We start from the raw sequence: 10,910 nt of genomic DNA, 5'->3' as shown, positions 1-10,910 counted from the left end.
TAAGATGACACGTATGCTTGTGAAGCTAACGTTATAAAATCACTTTTGAAGATTCTCCTAACCCATATTTTCTTGATATCTTATTTCTGTACTTATGGATCGTGTTATTCTTGTGTTGAAAATAGAATTTGTCCTTGCTAAAAATATGTGCTGCTATTATATAAGTTATAAAAATTTACACAAGTGTGTATTTGAAACACATGCATAGTAAAAAATGACGTCATACAATACAAATGACCAATGATAGGCCAGTATACATTTTATCAGTGGTCAATTACAATGTATACTGGCCTATTATTGGTATATCAGCTAACAATACTTTTATTTCATTCTAAAAAGTCTACATAAAAAACTTCATATGGTTGAAATTTGCATGACGATATAATGTCATTAACGACTACTTTTTTTTAATAACGTATAGTCGAAATTAATCATCAAAATTTAGGGGTATGGTCCCTTTCGTGACAACTCCTCTTCAGGGGCGTTTCGTCGTTTTTTTATAGCAGCTTTTCTCTCATTGCTAGCACCTGTGGGGGCTCTAACACTGCAGTGCCAATTGCCTAACCCTGTGGGACAATAACTACTGTGAAAATACGACAAAACGCCCCTTAAGAGGCGTTGTCACGAAAGGGACCATACCAAAATTTAGTAATAACAAATTTTTGCCAATTGAATGTTAAAGATTTGTTAAAATCTTTATAAAAGTAACAAGATGTCTTTGTGCGTTTATAGCCCCAAGAAAAAAATAACCATCTCTAAAATTTTTAGAGGTTTAGTTTTAAAACTAAAATTGCAAGTTGGTGGAGGGTCGATTCTCTTCCCTCCCTTTCCTCAAGTGCACCTAGACGCCTCTATGGGTGTAACTACTAACGTACTAAAACTCTTCCTCTTTTGGGGAAGAAAACTTTATTTAACACAAACTTTTAATAATTCAAATGGTTTAAAATTTAAAGATTTGTTGCCCTTAGACTTAAATGACCAAAAAGCAGCATTTAATAGACTTTGCTCAAAACCATGCAAAATTTAAATTGCAACCCTTCCCTACACCCCCCTTCCTTATACCCCACCAAACTAATGTTGTTTTTTATTAGATAAAGTTTCTAAAATTGTTCTCTAATGACAACTACATGCCTAACCTAAATATTCTGTAGTAAAAAAAAGAATTGCTCGTGATTCTGACGTCTCTATTTTTTTCTGTGTGTGAGTTAGTGTGTGTGTTTGCGTTTAGGAGTATAATGTTCATACCCAATATTGTGTGTGTGTGGGTGTAAAGGTTTAAGGTGGTTAAACTTGGGTGTGAGTGGGTGTGTTGTGTACACACTTTTGGGAGTTTAAAGTGTACATTCAATTGTGTGTGTGTGTGTGTCTGTGTGTTATGTATTTTTTACAAGTGTGTGTAAGTGTCTATTTTGTTTGCTCTGCTAATTTTTTCATGCTTTTATTTATTTTGTGTGTATGTGTGTGCTTCTGTGTGTATGTTTATAAATTGAAGGTTATGTGTGTGTGTGTGTATCTGAAATAGCTTGTGTGTGAGTGTGTGTGTAGACAACTTGCAATTCTGTGCAAAAATTTTCCTTCCATTTTTATTCAATATATTGAAGGCTAGGGAGAGGGTACAAAAGGGTTATCTGAACCCCCCCCCCCCCATGCCCCCTCAATACTTTTTCTCTTTAAGTTCCTTTTATAGAATCATTACCCTTTTTTTTAGTGGGGAGAGAAGAGGTGAAGGATCCCCCCGTTCATTCACGTCGAGACTAAAATCATTAATCACTTTGTGCAAGCAATTTCTTTCATACAAACACACACACACAAACAGACACACAAAAAAAATTTGCCAGATTTAGACCAATCAAATTTTTTTCTCTCGGCTGTAACATATCTTTCAGCTAGTTCTTCTGCTGCTTTGTAAGTCGCGTGCCTTTGCTTAACAACAAGTCTTATAACTATATAATTTAAGACTTTAAGACAAATGTCTGCCAATCTAATAACTGTTATAATTGATATTAACTTTAATTCTACCTTACCTCTATTAACCCCCCCCCCCCTTGCCATAATATTACTAATAACTTCTCCCTGCGGAGTCTTAAATAAACACTCCCTCACTAAACATTGGGAGGGGGGGAGGATGTACCCCCCCCCCCTTAATTTGGACCACTCCATATCTATGTATAAATCCTTTCTATATGATAACATAAACCTCAGCCAGACAGTAAGCAAAAAAAATTGCAATGTTCGCAAAATGCCATGGTGTGTGTGTGTGTGTGTGTGTGTGTGTGTATTAGACAGGGATATTTATTCTGAAAAAAAATAATAATTCTAAATTGTATTATACTTTTACATATTCTTGTGTTTTAAACAAGAGAGGACTGTAAATTATACTAGTACCCAAAGTTTTATTTCCCTCGTTGATTAAAACTAATAGGGTTTTCTAATAAATATTGATTGGTTGATACAAACTAGCAGTGTCCAAACTTATCTACCAATAATCATATTACAAAAGTAGCAATGTTCAATTTTAACTAAACTGTACACAATTTTGAACTCAATTGTCTTATCACTTAAAATCCCTTAGTATTTTTATAGGTATTTAAAAATGTAAACAAGAAAATATTATATCTGAAATCAATTTTCAAAAAATATTTCTCCTTACCTTTAACTCTCCCCATGCTTTTGAATGTATTTGCGAAGTCATTCTCTTTTATATATAATACGTTTCTCTTCCACTTTCGTTCATTTAAATAGAAATAAAACTTACATACCTGATTCTGATGAGAGGTGAATTTAGATAATTTTAAAATCTTTGCCCCAATACAAAAAAAACCTAACCAAAATGTATTAATTCTTAGAATGCTTGTTGACTAAGGTCAACATCTGGGCTAATTATATTTTGATGAACAAAAAAGGGCAGTTTACCCCCTCCCCACTCCTCTTGCACGCCTCTGTTAAAAAGGGCAGTTGGCCTCCCCTCATGCACGCCTCTGTTCTAAAAGGGCAGTTTTCCTCCCCCTGTGCACGCCTCTGTTATAAAAGGGCAGTTGGCCTCCCCCTCATGCATGCCTCTGGTAAAAAAGGGCATTTCCCTTCCCCTCCTGTACGCCTCTGTTAAAAAAAAGGCAATTGGCCTCCCCCTCATGCACGCCTCTGTTAAGAAAGGGCAATTTTCCTCCCCCTGTGCACGCCTCTGTTCCAAAAGGGCAGTTTTCCTCCCCCTGTGCACGCCTCTGTTCCAAAAGGGCAGTTAAACTCCCCCTTCTGCACGCCTCTGGTAAAAAGGGCAGTATCTATTCTTCATAAAAGGTTTGCACTAATTTAAGCCAAGGATAACGCAACAAAAAGTTTGATAGTATTTTATACTAGCCTCAAAAGAGAAAAAAATAATTTTTGGGGTAGGGGGGGGGGGGGTTGATTTTTCTGGAGGCAAATTCTCTTTTGATGGTGGTGGTTTCCTCCCTATTAGTAAATAACCTCGCAGTACGTTTGAGTAGCCACAAAGAGGACTATATTGGTTAGCGAGATCCTTGGGACAGACAGACACTTACTTTTGATTGACCAATTTTAGTATGTATACTGGCCCATCATTGGTCATTAGTATTGTATGACGTCATTATTTTATAGGAACTATCAGCTGCTCAGACAGACTCTTAATTTTAATTTATCAATGTTAATATGTATACTGGCCTATGATTGGTCATTAGTATTGTATGACGTCATTATTTTATTGGCACTATCAGGTGCTTAGAGAATTGACCTGTGTAATCGGAGGAAGATTCAAACACACATGATAATATCCATGTGATAATATATCAATTGGTTAGACCTGATTTTCTTGAAACTTTAAGTAAAATAACCGCTAATCAATCCCACCATAAGTTTAAAGAATCAATATTGATACAAATAAACTTTCAGACATTTAAATATTTTCAATTAAACTCAACAAGAATGAGATCACCATAAGGTTTTATTTTTAACAATTTATTCGTTTACTGAAGGCTACGCACATAGAGGCCTCTAGTGACACTTGAGAAAGGGGAGTGAGGGAAAGGAGGCGACCCTCCAATTTAAATTTTAATAAAAAGTAAAACATAATTTTTTTTTGGGGGGGGGGGTGGGGGGCAGATACTTTATTTTTTTCTAGGGTAGATTTCTCCTGTAAGGAGATCCATATTGGTTCAGTGGTGAGCGAACATTTAATAGACATTAAGGAATATTACACCACGCATTTTAAGCTGTTCTTTAGAAGTGTCGCGCATAATATTGTCAACAAAAAATTCCCCGTAAATTAAATTAAAACCCACATAATTTCATAACAGAAATAGTTTTAACATTTTTCACACAAAATGACGCATAAAACAAACTTGCAAAAATCTCGGAGGTTACTTTAGGAGGATATTAGAGCAAAATAGAGGATATTATATTTTAAATATTATAAATATAAATGTTATATGTAGTTGCTGTAATTATATCAACAAACTATAGGCTAGGGACGCTTGAAGGGGGGGGGGGGGAACAGTCGACCATCCAAAAAAAGAAAAAATGATGGAGGAAGGGATGTTTTTCAATTACCTCCCCCCCCCCTCAAAGAGTTATAAAACTTCCCTATAAAAGACTCTTTGCAAAGGAAAACCATATCGGCCCAGCGGTTTAAGAGATCCTTCGTTACACACAGGGTGAAATAATGCTACTTTAATACTAGGATACAATTTAATAGATATAATAAGCAATGCATTGTATGTCAAACAAATACTTCCAGGTTACCAGGAGCCATTTGAACGAGACATGATAACAAAATAATAATCATTTACCATAATTTTATGTAAATTAAAAGGAACTATAGGAAATATGGTAAAACCCATTTTAGAATATTAAAATATTTGGTAAAATCTCTTTATTTAACTTCAGACTATTTATACCCCTCCCCCCCCCCCAAAAAAAAAATGTGTTAACACTACTATTTTAGAATTTAGATTTTATGAATAGGTTTTTTGGGGGGGTCTATATAAGGTCCAGGTAAGGCCTACAGTTAGTATGTTTTTCAAACTATTTTTTAAAAAATACACTATTCTAAGACATTGTTTTTTTTTTAGCAAATATTGCTTTTTATTTCATGTTAATTGCATGGTTGCTTTACTGGTTTACTAATATTTATGATGGAAAGTATGTTAAAGATAAAAACAATGATTTTCACTTTTAAAAAGATTTATTAACTTTAAGCTGAAAATATTAATCTCTTATCTTTTATCTTTTTAAACAGAATAACCTTTTCTTTTAGTTATTTCAAGTTATTTTTAGAATATGATGAAAGTCCCTCCACAGATTATGACGTCATACGATAGAATAGCCAATGAGAGGCCAGTATACAATGTAATTAACCAATGGTAAAATTTATGCTGGCCTCTCATTAGTTATTTTATCGTACGACGTCATAATCTGTGGAGAGACTTTAATCATCTTCTTATCTTTACATTATTTTGTCTTAATTTTTACTCTAAGGAAGTATAAAGAATTATTTCTGCAGTGCAACTACAATATGGTTGTAGAATGTTCAACTAACACGTCTAGATACACACATACTTACGAATGAGAGAACCAGTACAATTTACAGCCCATTTCGCCTTACTCCTTATAGTTATGTCTCTTAAAAATATCTCTTTAGTTATTTACCGCATCGCAGCTTTCCGTGGATATGAAAATGATATCATTCATGGCTTTTAATATTCATGGAAAATTGTCTGCTATACAATTCTATACATGATTTTTTACCAGTATGACTGAGAACCGGTACTAATCCACAGTATAGTAATTGGTTTCGAAGCCACATTGGAAAAAAATCTTATTTTATTATTATCCTTTACTTATTTACATATTCTTGTTTCTATAAAAATATTTGTTCACCTAATAGCAAGCCATAAACCATTAGACAAAATTAAAATATGACAGTGAGGAAATTGTATTGACTATAGTGTTATTGAGTGGGTTATCTAAATGCTAATTAACGGGAACAGAACGGAACGGAATGAAGAGAAAATGTGAAATAAAGGGTAGGGTTAGGTAGAATATAAGAGAGGAGAGAGAAGTAAGATTTCCCTACAACTAATAAAAAGAATCAGCCCATTGTAGCATTGCAGACAGGAAGGCAAAAAAGTAAAAAATTAAATGAAAAAATGGAAGAATAAGGTTATGCGGATTTAGAAGTATGTATTTTGTATAAAGATATTGATTTTTTTAGCGATCTAAAGGGATAAGACAATAACCAATATTTTGATGTACATCCCCAATTATGATACATGAAATTACACTTTCTGTAGATTAAGTTAAAAAGTTTGGACACTCAACTTAATCAACCGACCAACATTCAATAAAGACTCCCAATGATGTTAAGCCAACGAATAAGAAAATGTTATTATAAAACTTTGTGGACTATTGTTAAACGCAACCCAATGTCCACACTCTCCCTGTTTGTTTCCCTTTATTACACGGTAATCAATTCAATGACCCCACTGTAATCTGCAGTTTAAAGGTTAAATTGTCTGCTGTTAGCCGTTGCAAGTTATAATGAGGACCTAATTTGTCCCATTTGTAAATAATATTTAGGGAGGGAGAAGACACTGGACTTCAAATAAAACTAGTACCCAAATTTCATTATACACGATTTTTCATTCATAAAAACTTTGAGTACTTTTATTATCTGTTAGTTCAAACTAGTACGGAACATTTCCACGAACGAGGTAATCTTGGGATAATATTGGGGATGTATACATATATATCGTTCATTGTCTAACAGTCTGATAATATTAGACTTTGTTTAGACAAGAGTGGCCGTCTGTCTAACCAGATGAATCATTAGTTAAAGTAGATTTTATTGGAATATAATTTTTTTTTACAAAGGTACTTTCACTCAAAGTACCTTGTTGGGCACTAATAACCCTCTCCCACTCTTATATTTTAAATAAATTGAAAATAAGTAAAGGGATGGAGTAGTTTTGCATTTGTTCGTTTATTAATTTAGGTCAAAATAGGTTAGGTTATATTGGGTGCCGAGCAGGGTTACAACACCACAGGTAGAAATAAAATTACCCAATCTGGCAGTCATAAAACACACATAAAATGGTTATCTTTCTATTGTACCTCTATTTTGTGGAAAACACATGGTTATCTTTCTATTGTACCTCTGTTTTGTGGAAAACACATGGTTATCTTTCTTTGTACCTCTATTTTGTGGAAAACACATGGTTATCTTTCTATTGTACCTCTATTTTGTGGAAAACGCATGGTCATCTTTCTATTGTACCTCTGTTTTGTGGAAAACACATGGTTAACTTTCTATTGTACCTCTATTTTATGGAAAACACATGGTTATCTTTCTATTGTATCTCTATTTTGTGGAAAACACACGGTTATCTTTCTATTGTACCTTTTTTTTGTGGAAAACAAATGGTTATCTTTCTATTATACCACCATTTTGTGGAAAACACACGGTTATCTTTCTATTTTACCACCATTTTGTGGAAAACACATTGTTATTTTTCTATTGAACCTCTATTTTGTGGAAAACACATGGTTATCTTTCTATTGTACCTCTATTTTGTGGAAAACGCATGGTCATTTTTCTAATGTACCTCTGTTTTGTGGAAAACACATGGTTAACTTTCTATTGTACCTCTATTTTATGGAAAACACATGGTTATCTTTCTATTGTATCTCTATTTTGTGGAAAACACATGGTTATCTTTCTATTGTACCTCTATTTTGTGGAAAACACATGGTTATCTTTCAATTGTACTTCTATTTTGTGGAAAACACATGGTTATCTTTCTATTGTACCTCTGTTTTGTGGAAAACACATGGTTAACTTTCTATTGTACCTCTATTTTGTGGAAAACACATTGTAATCTTTCTATTGTACCTCTATTTTGTGGAAAACACATGGTTATCTTTCTATTGTACTTCTATTTTGTGGAAAACACATTGTTATCTTTCTATTGTACTTCTATTTTGTGGAAATCACATGGTTATCTTTCTATTGTACTTCTATTTTGTGGAAAACACATGGTTATCTTTCTATTGTACCTCCATTTTGTGGAAAACACATGGTCATATTTCTATTGTACCTCTGTTTTGTGGAAAACACATAGTTAACTTTCTATTGTACCTCTATTTTGTGGAAAACACTTGGTTATCTTTCTATTGTACCTCTATTTTGTGGAAAACACATGGATATCTTTCTATTGTACTCCTAAATATTTTGTGGAAAACACATGGTTATATTTCTATTGTACCTCTATTTTGTGGAAAACACATGGTTATCTTTCTATTGTACTTCTATTTTGGGGAAAACGCATGGTTATCTTTCTATTGTACTTCTATTTTGTGGAAAACACATGGTTATCTTTCTATTGTACCTCTATTTTGGGGAAAACACAAGGTTATCTTTCTATTTTACCTCTATTTTGTGAAAATATTTTGCTAAATTCTTCTTCCCATATTATGATAGCAATGTTTTTGCCATTTAACCAATTATTGATGACATTTTCACTACTCTCTAAAAGAGAGAACTGACTTTGTCTTGAAAAATGAAATTAAACATTTAAGCTAACTCTAACATAACTAGAAGCGCATACGCTCGTTTTCGAGAATGAGATAAGTTCAAATCTCGGACTGCGATCGTGTCATAACTAAAGACGTTAAAAAATAGTTCCTGGTGCTGCTATGTCATGTGAGCGAAATAAATAATTAGAGTAGGGAGAATGCCAAAAACAGAAAATGAAAATACTTAGATTAATGTATTAGAAAAAAAGGCATAATCAACCAATGTACAAATTCTGTTGGAGTATTCTCGCTCAAAAAAACCCAGATTGTTTAAACAATAAATGTTTAATTATTTCTGTATAATCCAGACAACAACCTGGCCCCAGTGTTGAAGACCCTTTACGTCTGCTAGCAAATTGTTATTAGATGATTCCAAAGACTACAATCTATTATTTTACTTTAATGTCGAAACATCCTTTTTTGTGTGTTGTGCCAACCAACTTGCAAATTTTCCCAACCTAGATGTTTTTTTTGCGTTGTGTCTGTGTGTGTGTGTGTCTGTATCTGTGTTGGTGAGTGTGTGTGTGTGTGTGTGTATCTGTGTTGGTGAGTGTGTGTGTGTGTGTGTCTGTATCTGTGTTGGTATGTGTGTGTAAACTGAGGGATTGGATGGGATGAGAGGGGGGGGGGTGGTAAGTGCATGAATGGATGAAATTCGCAACCTTGCAATAAAGAGGAAGGGGGCAGAAATTGGTACTGATAGGGGAGGGGGGGGGGGGAGGTTGCAATAAGAGGGGTGTTCCCGCAAAATTAATCAATTTATTTGTTGGTATCATGACAAACACTTTTTTATATGGAGAAATTTCACAGTTAGGGTTAGTGGCATACATTTTAGATGTACTTTGCTACAAGGATTTTATTTTTTGTACTTAGGCTTGTCAGTAGATATATGAGAGATACCCCCCGTGGAAAATAAAAAAAAATCGTAATTTTATTAATTTGGTATATCTGTTACAAAATCTCTAAGTGTTTAAGACAAATTTTGTAAGTCTTAATTTACAAATTACCCAAAAGATTGTACCCCAAAAAAGGAATCTGGTTATAGGATACTGGTAAATAGGTGTCTCAAAATTCAAAATTGGGGATCACATAAATTTTTCTTCCATTGCCTTAAAAATTTTCTATGAGAATTTTTTTCAGTAAGTAATAAACTTTACAATTCACTATGTCTGTCGGTCCATCTGTCCTTCAGTCTGTAATGCTATGGAAAATATCTTATTAGAGTTGACCCATGATTTTTTGTCTGAAGATACCCTTTTTACAAATGGTATCCAGGATACAAATCATTTGGTTTGTCTGCCATGCTACAAAAGACATAATATATAATTTATTTTTACATATAAATTTCACTCAATATATTTCATGCTTATAAGAACACTCTTAGGAGGATTTATAGAGAAGATGTTGGGTGGGGGGGGGGGGGCATTGCGAATTTTGTAAGAGATTGATGAGTTCTGGGCGTAGCCCCGGATATACGTAGCCAGGGCTAATCCTGGAGGCATGTAGCTGACATATAGTTTCATTGATTTTATCGACAAACTGTAATAGTAGCTAATTTATCATTTAGGTTTGCCTGTTCTGTAGATTACAATTATTTGGTCTAATTGTTAGAACACTGCTAGTTCCAACCAACCAATAAAGATGCAAAAAAGTACCCAAAGTTTTTCTGCAAACGAATGAGAGAGCATTATAATAAAACATTGGGCACCTGTATAATATACAGTTAATTATACTCTTTATCCTCATTGTAATACTGACATTATTTAATCTTAAGTTGATATAATAAAAACAAAAAGTTTAACAAGGAAAAAACGATAAATGTATCAAGACCTTAAACTTAAACAAGTCCTTTTTTCAAAAGAAGATATAGAAATTATATTTGATACTTAAAATCTCTGAAACACCTCGTATTTTCTAAATAAGAATATAATGATAACTGTAAACAATTATATGTCAGCCCTGACTACTTTTATCGAAGAACTTTATGTTAAGTAAAAATTCGTAAATAATTGAATATAAATAATTAACAAGGATGATAACATCTACAATTAGTGACCACATAATGTTAAAAGATATGTTATGTTAAGAAAACCTATGGCCGGTAAAGCACTTATTACCACACCTCCCTCCCTTATTTTTGAAACAAAATGTGGGGTTATACCTATAATGCAATAACCCAGCAGGGCTACCAAGTACCCAATTTAACCAAACCAGGTCGGACTAAATGAATATTCTCCATACTAATGGGACGAAGCCCAAAATACATAACTTTTGCACCACGTCGTCTTCTGTGACGTCATATTCTTCATCTCTTTTTTAGGGAT

Source organism: Acartia tonsa, chromosome 1 (genome assembly GCF_053477335.1).
Source record: "Acartia tonsa isolate MP-2025a chromosome 1, ASM5347733v1, whole genome shotgun sequence".
NCBI classification, from domain to species: Eukaryota; Metazoa; Arthropoda; class Copepoda; order Calanoida; family Acartiidae; genus Acartia; species Acartia tonsa.
Note: the sequence above shows the minus strand (reverse complement) of the source record.